This window comes from Vicia villosa, linkage group LG7 (genome assembly GCF_029867415.1).
Source record: "Vicia villosa cultivar HV-30 ecotype Madison, WI linkage group LG7, Vvil1.0, whole genome shotgun sequence".
Taxonomy (NCBI): domain Eukaryota; kingdom Viridiplantae; phylum Streptophyta; class Magnoliopsida; order Fabales; family Fabaceae; genus Vicia; species Vicia villosa.
Genome location: NC_081186.1, coordinates 45,988,331 through 45,997,212, shown reverse-complemented (window position 1 = coordinate 45,997,212; position 8,882 = coordinate 45,988,331). Strand labels below are relative to the sequence as shown.

Sequence of the window (8,882 nt, the reverse complement as noted above, 5' to 3'; positions counted from 1 at the left end):
GGTTCAAGTGCTATTCAAGTGTATTCATGTTCAGACTTTTTATCAAAAAACCAAACCCAAGTCTTATTGCAAGTGAAGCTACAAATAAGGACAAAATGAGAGTACTACAAAAAGAAGATGGAAGTATAAAAAATTCATACTAAAAAAGGAGTCTCCATTGCAATTGTCCAACTCGTTACAAGAAATTCATTCAAAAGTCTCACCATTAGAATTCAATTCCAATTCACACCTCCATCCAAAACTTTGCCAAAAAAAGGGTTGCAAAAAGATTCAAACATCCAAACATCTCAAATACAATTCAAAATCCATTTACATTTCATTACAAAAATCCATTTTCATACAAGTTACATAACTTACAACAAAACTAATGTTTTTTGTTTAAGTCTTTTGTTCCTAATCCTAAACTTCCTTCTTCAAAACTTCAAGCCAATGCTCCTTCACTTTTCTGCATGCACCATGTATACATCCATAAGGTAACAAACAGACCTGCACCACAACAAAAATCAGTTCCAATCAGTTCATAAACCCAAATACTAACCTACATTACATTATTCAAACCAATTCATGTTAGAGAAAATCATTTCAGTTCACTAAATGCCACAGTCAAACACATTCAGCCCCATGCATTCAAACACATCCCACACAATACAGAAAACTAAGTTCAAACCACAAGCCACACAATAAGCCAGGCCAGTATGCATATGTTCACATCAATCAGCATGCTAACATCTAACAGCATATTCTACAAAACAAAACCAAAACAGAATCACATAACCATAGTCTAACCATATCTCAAACTAACTCCAACAGACTATATGCCAATCCACAACCTATAACCTTCCTTCTATTTTCCTAACATCCTAACAGTATAACTATTTCTTTTTACTAACATTCATAACTGACTTTCTAACAACACCATACCAATACAAAAACTTGCAGCCATACAAAGAAAAACTTAATTTCCCTAACAACCATTCAAACGTAAACTGTAGCATTCGAACCGTCGTGCTATACCAAAACAGCCAGCTACTTACAGAGTTTCCTAGTGCAGTCTTATTGTCTTTCCGGTCCTCTCACCGCTGCCAGGATCAAGCGGTTCTCGGTACCAAACCACGGGTTATTGCTATGAACTTCTTCATCATTCAAAACTTCATCATGTGCTGCAAGTGAACGTTATAGCCCTGTTTCAATCAATAGATCCAGCCCTGCACCAGTAAAGAAAAAGCATTCAAATCATGTAGCTGCATAACAGAATCTAAAGAAAACCACATAGAGAAATTGGAAAGCAAAAAAGAGATCATCCATAAATTCATGGTTATATTGTACAGGAGCATTATTGAGTCAAAAAAATCAGGAAACAGAATCCAATTACCTCTATGTGATGCTGCAAGCTGCGCTCCTAGTCCCACATCCAAGAAATCGAAAAAACATGCTGCCAATCACATTCTAAGCTCCACATTCAAGAAATCATCTCTATTCATCGATCACTCATCATATATAAACATCCAACTCTCCACCATTTTCTCCACACAATCAACTTCATCTTCAATTCTCTCCCTTCATCCCAGCCATTCTTCAAACTTCATCACCACCTTCACATTCTTCATCCTCTCCACAATTCTGAATCCACACCATTTATCCACCATAACCTTCATCATCATTTTCTTCTCTCTACACTTTCCTCCAATCCTCACTCTCTTCACTCTTCTCAATCCCCTTCATCTTCCTCATAACACCACAATTCACAGAATTCAAACTGCATCATCTTCACTTCCCTCCACCAACCTTCATTACTCATCTCCACAACAACACACATAGGAATCAAGAGAAAATCAAAACAGAAGAGGAAGAAGAAAGGAGATTCACAAAAAAGGAAACGAGAGAAATCAAGAACTCACCATTGAATCTTCTCCTTCGCGCTTCAATCTTCAATTCACAGGGCCCTCCAATCATCTTCAACCAATCTTCTTCATCAGCAAAACAACAGATTCAGAACGTAACAAGAATCGGGAAGAACCTCGAACTGAAAAACGTAACAAACCTCTCTTCGAGATTCCTCTCTGAATTCACACATTCTTCAACCACCGGTCTTCTTCAATTCATCATCGCAAAACATCTTCAATTAACTTCTGAATCTCCATCTGCGATGCGCAACGGTATCATCTTCCTATCGCAAATCCACCATGTTCATCTATCATTCACTCTTGAACAATATTCATTCATCAAGAACAAGCTTCAGCAAAAAACTCTTCACAACCTCCAATCCGTGAATCTCCATTCGAGAAATTCCTCTCAATCTTCGATATCAGAAAATCTCCAGAGGCTTCAACTTCAATCTTCGCATATCACGGAGAGACGAGTGACGTGAAGGGATGAGCTGATGGCGTGTCCGGTCGTTCATGGCGGATAAGGGAGAGGCGAATCGGAGAGTCTGCCTTCGGCCGCCGTTGCGTTTCGCGAAGGGGAGGAAGCTTCTCAAAGAAGCTGATGCGCCACAAGTAACGAAACCCTAATCTCCTTTGTCATTTTTTCCTTTTATTATTATCATTTTTTATTAAATCTGAAAATTGAACAAACAAAACACCTGTTTGGAATTAACAAAAAAATCTGGTACTGGATCAATAAACTTTGGGCCAAACGAAGTTGCTAATCATTACCCCCTTAAGCCCACGCACCATTATTTTAGTCATGTTGAATCTGTAATAATAAAAAACCTGTTGGGCTATTGAATGGGCCCTGCGCCAATTACTGACTGCACCACTATTTTTAGTTAAACCTCCTGACTCTATTGTTTTTCATATTAGAATCTAGTCTTCTCTTGACATAGTTTTGTTTCTTTTTTTAGATGAAAACATGATAAAACCTTTAATATTTTGTTAGATTTCTAGGTGATCTTTGACATTAGAAAACTCATAAAAATAGTAGTTTTTTGTTGTTATTTTGCACTTAATTTTGATTTGTGTCTTATGTGCTTTTGTGCTAAATTTTGTATGTTTGTGTTTACATTGATTTTGGCCATACTTTAGGCCTATTTTGTTAATACAATCTTAATGCTCCCTTTAGAATTTTATCTAACTTTAGGCTAGATATCCCTTTGTAAATAATAACATAGAATTAGAAATTAGGAATAGTTCCCCATTTTTTTCATTCTTTTTCTTTTACAACCATAAAACATCTAAAAATACTTGAATAAATTCCCCATAAAAAATACAAAGAAAATACTTAAAACATTAATAAAAAAGTGAAAATCATTAAAAAGGGAATGGAAGCTTGGATCTCCCTTGCTTTAGGGAATCATTCGAGTGCCTGGATTTCCCTTGCTTTAGGGTTCCATTCGGGCGTAAGTTCCTAAATTCTAAAAGACACAAACCAAAGAGTAACTCGAGTTTCCCTTGCTTTAGGGATTTCCTCGAAACACTCAAACTCTCTCTCTCTCTCTTTCTCTCCTTTCTTAAGGGCATTGTTATCTCCGCTCTATTGCATCCTAGGCTGTCCCCTTATGCAAGAGCGCGAGCGTTAACTCCGCCCAACTTAAAAACACAGAAACAAACAGAAAATCTTGAGCCGAACTACGGCGCTCTGATTCCTGAAAAGGATACGTAGGCATCAAGTCGCGGGGCTTGAACGAGCACATTTGTAAATATTCCTTCTTTTCCCCGTATTTCTTTTGCATTCATTCGCATGTAGACATAGACATAGTACACACCCTTTAGATAGAAACAAACATAGGTGGATACCATCGAGTACGATGGGCGCGAGGGGTGCTAATACCTTCCCCTTGCGTAACCGACTCCCGTACCTTGATTCTCTGGTCGCAAGACCTTGTTCCTTCCTTTGTTAGGTTTTCTGATATTCCTTTCCCTTATGGGATAAATATATTGGTGGCGACTCTGTTCATTTTTCGCGAGCGTGCGACAAGCTGCGCGCGCTGCTTGTTATACATATGCCTCCATTTAATTATATTAAAAACAAACATTTGAAATTTATGAACAAAAAATGGCGCCAAGAACACATCCCCAATTCAAATTTGAAAATTCTGAAAACTGAATTGTTTGGATCAAGTAAGGGGTCTATTTCACTCGATTTTCCATAAGGAACATGATGGTGATCTTTAATTTCATTTATTTCCACTCTAAGGTCATCAATTTTCTGGAAATCGTGAAGAACCCTAATTCTGAGATTGATCATGAAAGAAGAGAGAAACCCTAATTCTGAAATCGTTAGAACCATCACTTTGGACATAACTTCAATGGTTTGGAGGTTGAGTTTTCTACCTCTTTGAAAACTATGAAACTTGCAATTCAAGAAAGAAGAGAGAAAACCTATAATTGTGAGGTTTTGGTGTGAATTTGAATGAAGTTTGGACCTCTATTTATAGGCCAAGAGTTCTGAACTCAGACCTTTGCAAGTTGATCAAGAAGTGATGATTTGGCTTAAGAGATAAAAAGGAATCTTTTACATTTAATGCAAAATGGTTAAAGTAACTTAACCATGGTCATTCTTCCAAGCTTCTTATCCTCTTCCATTCTGATCTCAAACCAGAAAATATCTTCCAATTATTGCATTGGTGTGTCATCACTTGAATTATAGGTCATATAGTATTGAACTTAGTGAAAATGGCTTGTAATTTCATGCATAATGACCTCTAATGACAAAATTCAAAACCATAGCTAGGCTCCATATTTTTTCATGCTCTTGGACATTTTGGAAAGATCATATTACATACTTCAAAACCCTAGTTGAAAGTTTCTTCAAGACCTTTAAGGAAATGGGTGAAAAAGATCCATGAACTTTGAAGAAAATGAAGTTTTAAGTGAAATTTTCAAAAGATACCAACTTTGAAGCTCCATATCTCTTAAATGGTTGATCTTTTGGAAAAAAATTATATGTGACAAAGTTGTTCATTGGACCAAAATCTACAACTTTCATGTTGGAAGTTTTTTTCACTTTGTAGGTGAAATTTTGAGAAATTCCCTTCCAAAGTTTGGAAAAAACCATTGAAAAACACTTAGAATTTTTCTAAGTATGGAAAGTCAAACTTTTGACTTTTTGATTCTTGATTGATTTTCTTGATTTTTCTTGATCAAATGACTTCATATATCATATATTAATGATTCAAAACTTCAAAAGTCATGGTTGACCAAAATTCCCCAAAAGTCAATGGTGATCTTGTACAGTTGACTTTTTCAGACGAATCGCATTTTTGGAGATTTCCAATGAACCAGGCTATCCTCATCAAATGAATGGTATGAATGGATCATATTGAGGCATTAGAGGATATTGAGCCATGATTTGAGTTGTGGCACCATGTCCTGATTAAAAAGGCAGTTGTTCAGTGAATTAGGTCAAAAACCCTAATTGTCGACCTGATGAAATTGATGACTGTGGATCTTGAATTGAGATGTAATTTCCATTGGATGTTGTCATAGGGATTATTTGAAGATGATTGAAACCTTTGATTGACTTCCTGGGGATTTTTAGGGTTTCCCAAATGTGATCCCTGATTTTAGTCCTTGATAGTTCAAAACCCTAATCTGAGGATTTGTTTGATCAATCTCTGGGTGAGGGATGTCTTGATCCAATAAATTAGGTCAAGATAATGCACTTGGGGTCTTGATGTCATGTCCCAAGCCATAATGTCAAATCCTGAGCCAAAAATTCAAGAGTATGCTGTCTTCAGTCAAAACCCTAATTTGGTCGATTCAAAGCTGTTGAGCTTGTTGAAGTAAATCTCTGAGGACCAAATGTTGCTTGTTGATGAAGATAGTTCTTTTGAGATGAAGGGAGAACAAAACCCTAATTGATTGTTACTTGTACTGATGAGTGATTTCTTGATTAAATCCTGCTGAGTCACAAGTAACAAACACAGGCTATGCAATTTGTTAGAGATGCAAATGATGCATATGCTATGATATGAGGTGGTATCTTAGGTCAAAAATTGGGGTATGACAATACCATAGTCGTGCAAACCGAGCAACCCGTGAAACACAGGTCTTGGCACATTTCGTGGCCGAAATGGCCTTCCCCGAAACAACAAACAACAACGCCCGAAGATGGACCTTATACGTGGACGGTGCTTCAAGCTCAACTGGCAGCGGAGTAGTGATCATTCTGGAAAATGGAAAAGGGACCCTCATAGAGGTATATCTCTCACTATCATTCCCAACGTCTAACAACCAAGCCGAATATGAGGCCCTGCTGGCCGGGCTACGCCTCGCAAACGACTTAGAAGCCGAAGACATTGAGGTGTTCACTGACTCTCAACTGGTCGCATCCCACATCTCAGGCGAATATCAGGTCAAAAGCGAAGCCCTCGCCGAATACTTGGCCCTCGTAAAAGAAAGACTGACCCGATTCAGGAGCGCCAAAGTAAAACATATCCCAAGGGAACACAACTCTCGGGCAGACGTCCTATCAAAACTGGCGAGCACGAGAAAGAAGGGAGGTAACAAATCCGTAATCCAGGAAGTATTGCCAAAACCCAGTACCGAGACCTCATCTTCACTATCACTCGTAAGCGCAATTGGGGATGCGTCCTGTTGGATGACCCCCGTATACAACTACCTAACAAGTGACCTTTTGCCCGCTGATCCGAAAGAGGCCTCCACCATCCGAAGGAGAGCCTGCTCGTACGTCTTAGTCGAAAATCACCTCTACCGGCGAGGATTTTCCATACCCCTCCTCAAATGTATAGACGAGGGCACGGTTCCCCACATACTCCGAGAGATACACGAAGGAATCAATTCCCAACATCTAGGAGGAAGATCACTCGCTCGAAAAGCCCTCCGAGCAGGCTACTATTGGCCGCTAATGCAAGACGACGCCAAAGAATACGTGAAGAAATGCGACAAATGCCAACGTTTCAGGGACATGCACCTCGCACCCCCCAACGAACTCAAGTCCTTATCATCTCCCTAGTCGTTCGCGTGGTGGGGGATGTATCTCCTCGGTCCATTCATGACCGGAAGCAATCAGAACAAGTACCTAATAATTGCGGTTGACTATTTCACCAAGTGGATCGAGGCCGAGCCATTGGCCAAAATCACATCCTTGAACGTACTCCACTTCTACAAAAGAAACATCCTTGCCCGGTTCGGGTTACCATTGGCTATTGTGAATACAAGATCACACTCACAAAGATGTTTTTGATTCATGGCAAACTCAACAAGCATACAAGCAACAAGGTACAAGCATAAGAACTCAAAGAAAAGCAAGCTTTGGTCACTCATAACAGAGCAGGTCGACCTACTATGCATACAGGTCGACTCAACACAAGCAAAATAAGAGGAACTCAGAAAATCAGCTGCCAGGTCGACCTACTCCCAACACAGGTCGACCTAAAATGAAGAAATTTACATATCATTCTGCTAGGTCGACCTACACAACAACTAGGTCGACCTAATCTGAGAAAATATCCCCAAAACGCATCTGAAGTGGATTCGGGTCGACCTACTTCTTTGACAGGTCGACCTAACTGGGAACAAATGACATCCAAAGGATATGCAGCTCTGTTAGGTCGACCCAGCCCTAAATTAGGTCGACCTATTTGATCAAAACTGACATCCAAAGGATATGCAGCTCTGTTAGGTCGACCCAGCCCTAAATTAGGTCGACCTATCTGATCAAAACTGCCAAAATTTCTGGTTTTCTCTGCATCAACTGAATAGCTCTCATATATATTGTCCAAGGTTAAATTATTGAAAACAACACCAACGACTGAAAGATACACAAAGGCTTCTCATCTTCGTTCTTCGTCATCTCCAACACAATTACACATAATCATTCTTGCGTTGAGGGTTAGTGATCGAGCTCGATAACGTCCATGGAACGGAATTGAAGATTCCTAGTGGGTGAAGATTTGTGGGGTTTTTGGTGAATAAAATCTGAGGGTTTTTTCCTCCAAGATAGGTGTTTCTTGGGGGTTTTTATCAAGAGGTTTCATCGAGGATCCATCTGAGTGTGAAGATTGAAGAACAAGGGTTCAAGGCAATTCAAGACACTGCAGAAAAGGGATTAAGTGAAGCTCTTGGATCACCTTGATCTGACTCAAGATTAAGGGGGAAGAAGATTCAAAGGATCGACAAATTCAGTTTATTGTTTATCGCTTTGTTTTCTTCTTTGTATATACTACTTTCAACATTAATGGAAGATTTCCCAATTTCAATTTGGAATTGGGGGCAGACGTAGTCGTAGCGAGGACGATCGACGAACTGCCTGAACAAATATCGTGTTCTTGTCGCTTTTATCTTTTCATTTACGTTCTGTTCACATTTGGTCATAATTGCAAAATTGATTAACGATTCAAGTGTTAAAATTGTGAATTAAGGTTCTGCATAAACATCACAATTCACCACATCTTGAATCATCATCAATTTGAACATTATCACCAAGTGTTTGTCTTATTGCTTATTCCATTATTACTGCATTGCAAATCAAAGTTTGTCAATTTAGAAGTTAATTGATTTTCAGCTGTGAAACGTATTGATTCGATAACATATCACTTCATCGTTAATCTCAATTATCTTGTGGTTTTGTCACATATACGACCCTTGCAATAACGGTCCGGAATAGACGCAAGTCGATTCAGAACCGCTTTCGCTTTAGTTCGAAATAATTCCGAAAAACTCTGTGAGATCTATTCACCCCCCTCTAGATCCTCAGGCCAGCGTCTAACAAGTGGCATCAAGAGCTCTGGTTTATTCCGTGCTACGTGAAACACTTATTGGAAAGATGGCTTCCGGACCTAAAGGGGCTCACAATAGAGCTCCAGTTTTCAACGGTGAAAACTATGGCTATTGGAAGGATTGTATGTGTTTCCACATCAATGCAATTGATAGGAACATCTAGACAGCTATTGTCAATGGTCCCTTTCAGATCACCAT

The 8,882-nt window shown here is 39.0% G+C and overlaps 1 long non-coding RNA gene across 1 annotated transcript; it reads right to left on the bottom strand.

Annotated features, from left to right (window-relative positions):
• Positions 1 to 203: 203 nt before the first annotated feature.
• On the bottom strand, positions 204 to 1,443 carry LOC131617177 (uncharacterized). The gene is made up of 3 exons (XR_009288471.1): positions 1,373 to 1,443; positions 1,035 to 1,205; positions 204 to 486 (listed from the first exon to the last, which is right to left on the bottom strand). It is a non-coding gene; the product is annotated as an uncharacterized LOC131617177 (long non-coding RNA).
• Between the last annotated feature and the right edge of the window lie 7,439 nt (positions 1,444 to 8,882).